The sequence below is a fragment of the Delphinus delphis genome, chromosome 2 (genome assembly GCF_949987515.2).
Source record: "Delphinus delphis chromosome 2, mDelDel1.2, whole genome shotgun sequence".
In the NCBI taxonomy this organism is placed as follows: domain Eukaryota; kingdom Metazoa; phylum Chordata; class Mammalia; order Artiodactyla; family Delphinidae; genus Delphinus; species Delphinus delphis.
This window is the reverse complement of record NC_082684.1, coordinates 50,672,852-50,681,959: the sequence shown is the minus strand read 5'-3', so window position 1 is coordinate 50,681,959 and position 9,108 is coordinate 50,672,852. Positions and strand designations below refer to the sequence as shown.

At 49.2% G+C, this 9,108-nt stretch overlaps 1 pseudogene; it reads right to left on the bottom strand.

The window, feature by feature from the left end:
* Positions 1-4,028: 4,028 nt before the first annotated feature.
* LOC132417872 (uncharacterized) lies at positions 4,029-8,896 on the bottom strand (annotated as a pseudogene).
* Between the last annotated feature and the right edge of the window lie 212 nt (positions 8,897-9,108).

Genomic DNA, 9,108 nt, shown 5'->3' with positions numbered 1-9,108 from the left:
TACCTGAATTCTCCCAATTTTAGCATGATGACACCTTGAATTTACAAAATTCCTCAGACCAAGCAAATCACAACTTCTAGCCACAGTCTGAGACTCTGAGTAGAAAACCTGGCTCAGAGGACTGGTCTGGCTGTGCTCCAATATTCTATTCCCCAAAAAAGCAGAACCCCCAAAGGAGGCTATTAAGTCTTAAGAGTTAAATCCATCTCCTTGGTGATTTCCTTGGTTGGAGGGGAAGGAAGTTCTCTGGCTTTCTAAGACCCTCGAAATCCACTTTCTTTACTGCTGTGTAACCCCCCCCACCGCCCCCCCACCCCCACTGCAGGGCCAGGGATCGGCAGTGCTCACCTGCCCTCTGCTTCTGTCTGCCCTGCTCCCAACCACCCCTAATAACACAGCCCACTCCCTGGACTTCCTTGGGTGTGACACCCAGTATACAGACTGTAACACCATCTCCTCCCCCACCTAGAAAAACCACCAAACCCAAGTAACATGGGAGTAACTTATGACACGGACAACCTTGATGTTTCATTTAGTTTTTAAAGGTTAATCACTTCTGCACTTTGGAACTCTAGCAGAAACAAGTTATTCAGGACACACGTCCCATAGATGAGTAGTGGCTCCAGAATTTCTATGTGGGAAAATCTTGGGGGTGGCATTTTGTTGGGAGCAAGGAATAGCTAAAGGATTTCTTCTAAAGCTACATTATATATCAAACCCTCTTTATCCTTAAATTGCACATTTATCTAAAAAAACAAAGGAAACCTCCAGAAGCCAGGCTTTGGCCCTGCCATTGTGGTGGGTCAGGACACATGGAAGAGCAACAATATAGGTAGAGACGCCCCTCCTTGATAGGTAGAGGGATGGGCAGGACGAAGTCACAGAACAACCCAGGTGCAGCATACGCCCCTAGCGCTCAACAAAATATTCAACTTGTGGCCATCACCAAGAAGTCTACGAATAATAAATGCTGGAGAGGATGTGGCGAAAAGGGAACCCTTGTACACTGTTGGTGGGAATGTAAATTGGTGCAGCCACTGTGGAAAACAGTTATGGTTCCTTAAAAAACTACCACATGATCCAATAATTTCACTCCTGGGTATATACCTGGAAAAAACCAAAACTCTAATTCAAAAAGATACATGCACCCCGACATGCAAAGCAGTGCTATTTACAATAGCCAATACATGGAAGCAACTCAAGTGCCCATCAACAGAAGATTGCTTAAGATGTGGTATATATACACAGTGGAATATTACTCAAGTAGCCATAAAAAAGAATGAAATATTGCCGTTTGCAGCAACATGCATGGACCTAGAGAATATCATTCTTAGTGAAGTAAGTTAGACAAAGAAAAATACTATATGATATCATTTATATGTGGAATATAAAAAATAAAACAAATGAATTTATGTACAAAACAGAAACAGACTAAAGCACAGACAACAAACTTATGGTTTACCAAAGGGGAGAGTGAAGGAGGGAGGGAGGGACAAATTAGCTGTATGGGATTAACAGATGCAAACTACTATACATAAAATAGATAAGCAACAAGGGTTTGCCGTATAGCACAGGGAATTATACCCAATATCCTGTAATAACCTATAATGGAATATAATCTGCAAAAAAACAAACTCAAATCACTTTGTTGTATACCCGAAGCTAACGTGATACCATAAATCAACTATACTTCAATTAAAAAAATAATTACAAGAAAATATTCAATTTGGAGGCTGAGGATTTTGAGCCTAATCCCTGAAAGTGTCCTGGACCAAGATGATGTATTCTTACCACCAGGCTGAGCCATTCTGGATAAAACCAAAGCCACTCCTTGGCAAAGGTCAGTGGTAATGTCAGTAACATCTCAGACACATACTCCCATGGGCTCCTTCTGCCAGGCAGCCAGATGGCTCATTATGACCAAAACGCAGCCCTCCAGGTCCAGTGCCCTGGCTTGTTGGCAGCAGATGGCCTGGGGGACAGGGACTCCCCGTTGCTCAGAGTGGATCCCAGGGGATCCTGCCCTTGAGTCCCTCCTTGGGATCAGCAAACTCAAGGATGATCAGCGAAAATTTACTTTGATGTGACTTCTAAACTAACTCTAGAAAAGTAGAATAAAATGAAGTACTCATTACTTGCCAGGAAGTGGTTGAATTCTTTCTGTCACCATAATGCTACTATTTGCTATGATTTCAAGTAAGGGATCCAAGTATAACTGAGAGGGTTTCAATATTTAAAAACAAACAAACAAACAAACTACTGACCCTTCACTAAATTGGTGGTTGTCATCACACTTAACAACTGCCTCACCAGCAACTGGCAGGAACTCAAGCCGTTCTTGCTTAAATTTATCTGTTCATAGACGGTTGGGCTGAGCTTTTTTTCTCTGACTTTTTAAGCAGTAGTAACTCAGCAAGGAAGAGGCATGTGAGGCTTGTAGCTTATGTTTCTCCCCAGGAACAAAGAGATATGGTAGGACATACACACAGGTATAGACATACACACACGTGTGGGCCTTCAGAATTAGGCACAATTAATATTTTTTAGTTGGAGGGCGTGTTTGGCAGACGAGGGGGCCAGAAAGTCGCTTCTGCAGAGGGGGTCGTCCGTCCTGTGCTTTCCTCTGTCCTAAGTCTCCTCCCTGCAGTCACCCCTGGGTGTGCACTGTGCTCCCCCCACCTCACCCACAGCACTTCCTCCTCTGCCGCCCTCGGGCCTGGCTGGCCAGGAAGTCCAGCCACAGCAGAGATGCCGAGCTGAGCATCTTCAATGGCCCCAAAGGCCAGAGGCACTTGGTGACATCCGAGGCAGGTCTGAGGCTTGGGGCCACTTTACAACAGGACCATCTTTCTGCTTCTTGTTTCCGTTTAGAACTCTATTGGATTTTTTTTGTTTCAAATGCCCTCAAATGTCTGCAGGTTTCCCGAAAGTTCGTCTGGTTTGCTATGTCTTAGTTTGCTAAGCACAGATGATAAGACAGTGGATGAGACAAGAGGTTTGGTAACATCAGGTCTTGGCGATACGAGATGAAGACGAAATATGTGCAATTTCTCAACATGTATGTGGCCTAAACACTTACACATGCAGCATCTTGAGAACACAGAGTGACTTCTTTAATCTTTTTTTTTTTTTTTAAGGAATGACAGGAACTTAACAAACACACATCTTCTGAGAACAGTTACTGTTTTCCAGGCATTATCACAAGACCATGAGGTTCAATGTCAGAGAGCCCCTGCCTTCTAGAGTTTTACAGTTTCAGTGGAAAGAGATCCTTGCTAAAAAGTAAAAATCCAAATTACCCTTGCTTCTCATGTCCTGGTTGTTATATCCCAGTGTAAGCAGCAGCCTGCCGAGGCGGGTAACCATCAGAGAGCCATGGGCTTAGCATGGTCCACAGCTTCCTGCAATCAAAGATCCTCAAAGATTCGGAGGGAACATTAATTATTTTTTTTTAATTAAAATAACCACAAACCTATTCTGGAATAGCATACAAAAATCATATAGGGGCTTCCCTGGTGGCGCAGTGGTTGAGAGTCTGCCTGCCGATGCAGGGGACACAGGTTCGTGCCCTGGTCCGGGAAGATCCCACGTGCCGTGGTGCGGCTGGGCCCGTGAGCCATGGCTGCTGAGCCTGCGCGTCTGGAGACCGTGCTCCGCAATGGGAGAGGCCGCAACAGTGAGAGGCCCGCGTGCCGCAAAAAAAAAAAAAAAAAAAAATCATATCGCCCTCCAACCCCCAACTGTAACTCCTCTTCCACCCATGTCTCCTCAGTGGAAAAGGGGCTGCTGCTTAAAACAGGGATGCAGGAGGGATAGAGGGCAGGTGGAGAAGACGGAGGATGCAGGGGCAGCCAGAGGGCCAGCCGGAAAGAGGGCAGAGGCATCAAAGAGGCATAAAACACAGAGAGCATCCCTGCCAAGGGGAGCTTAGGGACCTTGCTGTGCAGACGCAGGGGTCCTCTGTTAGAGCGAGGCACACAGAAATGTCTCTGGGGACTTCGTAAACTTCAGCAGCTCTTCATTTTGTTTCAGAAGCAGGGAGAGACATTCACCAAGAGCTCCAGACCCGGAGGAGACACGGTCTTTGAAGCAAGCCAGCTCTTCTCAGCTGCGGCCTTGTCAGCTTTGAAGTTCTCATCCACTCTCCCCAGGAAGTGGGGAGGCTCTCGAGTGCCTGAAGCAGAGGAAGCACACCATGCCTTCTAGCATGTCAGCCTGGCGGAAGCGCTGTGGAGTAACTTTGGTTTTAGTTGGAAACCTTCTGTCATGTTCCCGTTGGGGCAGCGGGTGGGGCGTGTGGTTAGATTTCCTCCTTCCTTGCAGTGGACAGGGATGGTGGGGTGGGGAGGGGGGAGGGAGCAATGGACAAGTGGAGAAGTGACCTTGAGAGGAGGTGGAGGTCACCGCAGAGGGCTTTACATTCACAAAAAACGTTCCTGCTGTGGGGAAGAGCGAGGGGCGTCGCCTGTGGAACAGGCCACTGGAGGAGGTTCCAGAGGAGGGGCCTCAGGTCTCCTGACTTGTGGCTTTAATTACCCAGTTAGTCATTGGTTTACTGTCATCCAAGTTTAAGAAGCTTGACTGTGACCTGTGAGCAAAAAAGTCGCCCAGGCCAAAAAAAACCCTAGCCGCTCTGTGCGGTCCAGCACACTGAGAGGCAGGAGGCTCGGAGCCCACCAGCCCTGGAGAAGTGGAGGCCACGTACCTTTTCATTTCTTTTCTTTCTTTAGAGCTGGGATCTTGAACACAAGGCCTCAGGCACGGGCCAGGCCAGTTAAACTGGAAACATTTAGGAGCCAAGAGCTTGTAGCTGTTCGGAGAGGTTTGCTAGCACAGAGCACCCTCGGAAAACAGAGCCCAGATTTCCAAGCCTGGGAGGCTGTAGCTGAAGTGCTGGGCCCCTGACAGGTGCTGGGCTGCTCACCCAATTTTTCACGGGCAGAGGCAGATCCCCGCTGGCCCTCGCCTGGGAGGAATGGGTGTGTTTGGGTGGCATCCTCCTGGAACGGAAGAGGCAGGGTTTTGTCCCCCGACCTTGGAGCACAGCCTGAAGCTCAGCGCACAGCTCTGGCTTCCATTATGAGAAACCTGATCCTGGGATCTGAACACTCTGCTCTTTGTCTTTTGCACAACAGGATGGCCCTGCTTCTTGCTCAGCTCAGTGAGTCTCCTGGCTTCAGCTTCCCCCCTGAGTACTTGACAGCTGGTGCTTTACTGTGACTCACAGCCATTGTATCTGCTGGGCTTGTATTTCCAGCATCTCACCGGAGTGGCCGGGACCCATCTCCCAGGCGAGGCTTTCCACGCAGAGGCTGCCAGGCCAGCAGGAGAGGAGACCTCCAGCCCACCTGTCAGCATTTGAATAATTTCATGCACACGTACTTCTCTTCCAATCACCTGGGCTGTTTCAGCTTCCTTGAACTACGCCAGCCAAAGGCGCTGGCGACCTTCTCTCTCTCAGGCAGGACGCGTCCCCTTGAGCACTCTGGGAGCCCCACCACACTGGTTTCTTTGTGAGGTCATCTTTGCAGTGGTTTCCAGACACTCTGGCCTCCTTCCTGGTAGCTTCACACGTTCTGGTTTGCCAGAGTTCTGAGGGTGTTCAATTCAGTCAAAACGTAAGGGCCTTCTGACCACTCAGCTCTGGGCTTCACACTGCGGAGCATACAAAAGTCCCTGGGGGTGGCTAAGAGTTGTCCAAGGTGTGTCCACCCAAAGGGAGACCCAAAGAGAAAGAATTCCACTGTCAGTTAGATTGGGGAAACTTGATCATTCAAAACACCTATTTTTATATTAAGGTTTCTGAGAAGTCCTTTTCTCAGGAACTCTGTTGCCTATTTTTTAACCCGTCATTTCCCAAACTCAGCCTGATATTGACTATGGACTCTTTTCATATGGTTCCTACTGACATCTCAAGGAACTAAATAATGTCTTTTGGAATATAGTTTAGGAAATGATTTAACTGGTTTTCAACCTAACGATGCATAATCTCTAAGGAGTATTTGGACACAGGTGGTGGCATTTTGAGTTGTTACAAAGAGAGGGAGGTGCCACACCATTAATGCGTGCGTGTGTGTGTGTGTGTGTGTGTGTGTGTGTGTGTGTGATGCTACACTTCCTGCGGTGCAACGCCAGCCTCACCAAGCCAAGAACAGCCCTGTTGGACAAGTGCTCAGCCCTGAGTTTCCAAACCCTCTCTGCAGGTTCAAAGCCCCCCGGGCTATCTGCTTGGGCCCGTTTCCTTGCTTCGTCGTGTTGGGATGCCTGCATGGCGTTACTGGAGAGAGTTCACTCTTGGCCTTTCTTGGGTCTCATAGAAGCAAGCAGAGGGCAGGGCTCCACAGTTCCATATACTGTGAAAAAAGGGTGTTCAAGGGGGTTTATCCCTGGGGGATAAAGAGGAAGGGGCTCGCCTTCCTGAAAATCCTTTTGCCTCACCTCACCTGCCAGGGAAAAGGGTGCCCCCGTGGCTCAAGCCTGAGCGGAAACACCTGGCGCTTAGCCAAGGTCAGGTGACTTGAAAAGGAATGTGAGAAGGGCGGGTGCAGCCCTTCATCCTTCCGGGGTAAAGGAGACTCCAACGTCCACAATCTGCAACTCAGAGTCGGGGGATTCGGTTTGTCCCTGCTCCTGTCAAAACAGAAAACGCCCGTGGCAACCGGCTAGCGTTGCCTGAAACCGGGGAGTGTGTGTTTCACAAAACAAGGGTGGCTCATTGATAGTCCCCCAGGGAGATTCTGGCTCCGTGCCCACGAGGCGGCAGGTCGTCCCTGGGGTCGGCCGGCGGAGCTCTGCCGAGCTGGGGGGGTTTCCGGCACCGCTGCCCCTGCGGGGTGGAGTCGCGGGGCGGCGGCGGCGCCCGAGAGCCGCGCAGGCTTTGCCGCCGCTGGAGCGAGCAGGAGAGGAGACCCGCAAGCAATCTGACTTGTGATAGAGGAGTGCGATCGCCGTCCTTCTCCTGTCCTACACACAACGAAAGAAGCAACGCCTGTAGATTTGCTCCTTGAGGACCAGCCCCATTTCTGCTCCCCTCATCCGTCTGTAAATATGCATGATTGGGTGGTGTTTTCTGGAGCGGTCACAACGATCCTCTCCCAGTAAATTGCTTCTGGGCCTGTTCTCCCCTTCCTCTTTCTCTCTCAGAATTAGTGTGGGTGATAAGGGAGGGGGCCGGGATCGGGGTTTTTTGTGTCTTTCCTTTTTTTAATTTAAAAAACGACCTTTAGCGCAAAGTTCTGCCAAGTGTACAGTCCCAAAGCCCCATTTTATAGACGAGGACACCGAGAACAAGTGCAATCAAATTTAAGGTCACCCTACTGGCGAGATGCCCAGCCAGGTAGTAAACCCTGGTGCCCCGCACCTTGAGCATTTGGCCTGCCAATTAATTCTCTATCATTTTCCCCTCTTTAATACCGACTGAAGCAAAATGTGGTTGATGTTTCTCCCTGTTAAAAAATAATGATTAGGCTTCCCTGGTGGCGCAGTGGTTGAGAGTCTGCCCGCCGATGCAGGGGACACGGGTTCGTGCCCCGGTCCGGGAGGATCCCCCGTGCCACGGAGCGGCTGGGCCCGTGAGCCATGGCCGCTGGGCCTGTGCGTCCGGAGCCTGTGCTCCGCAGCGGGAGAGGCCACAACAGTGAGAGGCCCGTGTACCGCAAAAATAATGATTAAAACTTGCAGAGGGGAAGGGGAGGGGCAAAAGAACCTTTCATATTAAATGAAAGCAATGGTTTAATGAGCCCATCTGAGGGTCATCTGGCTCTCCAGGGGAAGGTAACTTGGACTGTTTACTATTATTAGAGTCCAGACATGCATACTACTGTAAAATTAGATGAGGCTATGTAGCAACTGTTAAAATGTAAATGACTTTTTAGTAGAGATGCAAATGATTTCTATCTGGTAGGAAAAATAACCCCAAAGGTTATAGTTTTGTTGCCCCTGTAGGACATTAAACAGTTTTGTATCTAACTTTGCATTCTTACCTCAGCATTCCTTTTTGTTCTCCTAGTGCACAAAATCTTTGTTCCTATATCCTCTAAAAATCAGCTGTGTCACCCCTCTACATTCTCTACTAAAATAAATGAAATCACGGGCACATGTTCACCCTCTCTATCAAGGCTCATGTCCCTCTTCCACTATAGCCCCCACCAATCCACCATCCGCTTGAAAGGCACACAGAACACCCAGTGTTGATACTTTGACCCAAGTGGGGCACACACATGGCATCAGGGGGACCTAGGGATATGTGTTCACCAACTTTTCAGAGTAAAAGAAATTTCTATGATTGTCAGAAACACACCAGAATCGTCAAAAGTACACAAACTCGACACGTTACTCCAAGTAGCCTCTGCCCTTCTCCTCTCACACTTTAATCATACCGTGTCTACGATCAGGGGCTGGAGGCTCTGGCCCTCAGGACACCTGCTACACCTACAATCCCTGCAAAGAACTTCTGCCCCCACACAGAGTCATACCCATGAACCCGCCACCCTGGGCCCTGCACCTGGTCCAAGCAGCTGCCCTCTTCTGGTTGGCCGGCCGGTGAAGGCTCAGCCCAGTGACCAATGAGATCCTCTTTGGCAAACTTTACAAGGAGACTTAGAGGGAACACTTGCTAGTAAAGGAGACAGAGACAAAGCAGGCATTGGAGGTCCTGAAGCAGGAATCATGTAAATAAGCAACAGGTAGAACAGGGGCCGAGAAGGAGTCCCGGAGTTGCCCCACTGACAAAGCACGAAGGCAAGGATGGATGGAGCCTGCTGCTCAGCTGGCAAGATGACAGAGTGCCAGTTTTTAGGGCTGTGTTTGATCTTGAAAGACCTCTTGGTTCCTGAACTACATCTGGGGCTCTGTTGGACTCCATGCAGGTTCTGTGTTGTTTGTCCTGGGTCGCCATTAGACCTGTCATTTGGTCTATGGCCCTTACTTCCTTATCTATGTGTGGCCTTAAATTTATTTTATTTACTTTTGGCTGCATTGGGTCTTCGTTGATGCGCGCAGGCTTTCTCGAGTTGTGGCGAATGGGGCCTATTCTTCATTGCGGTGCACGGGCTCTAGGTGCACGGACTTCAGTAGTTGTGGCACTCGGGCTCAGTAGTTGTGGCTCGC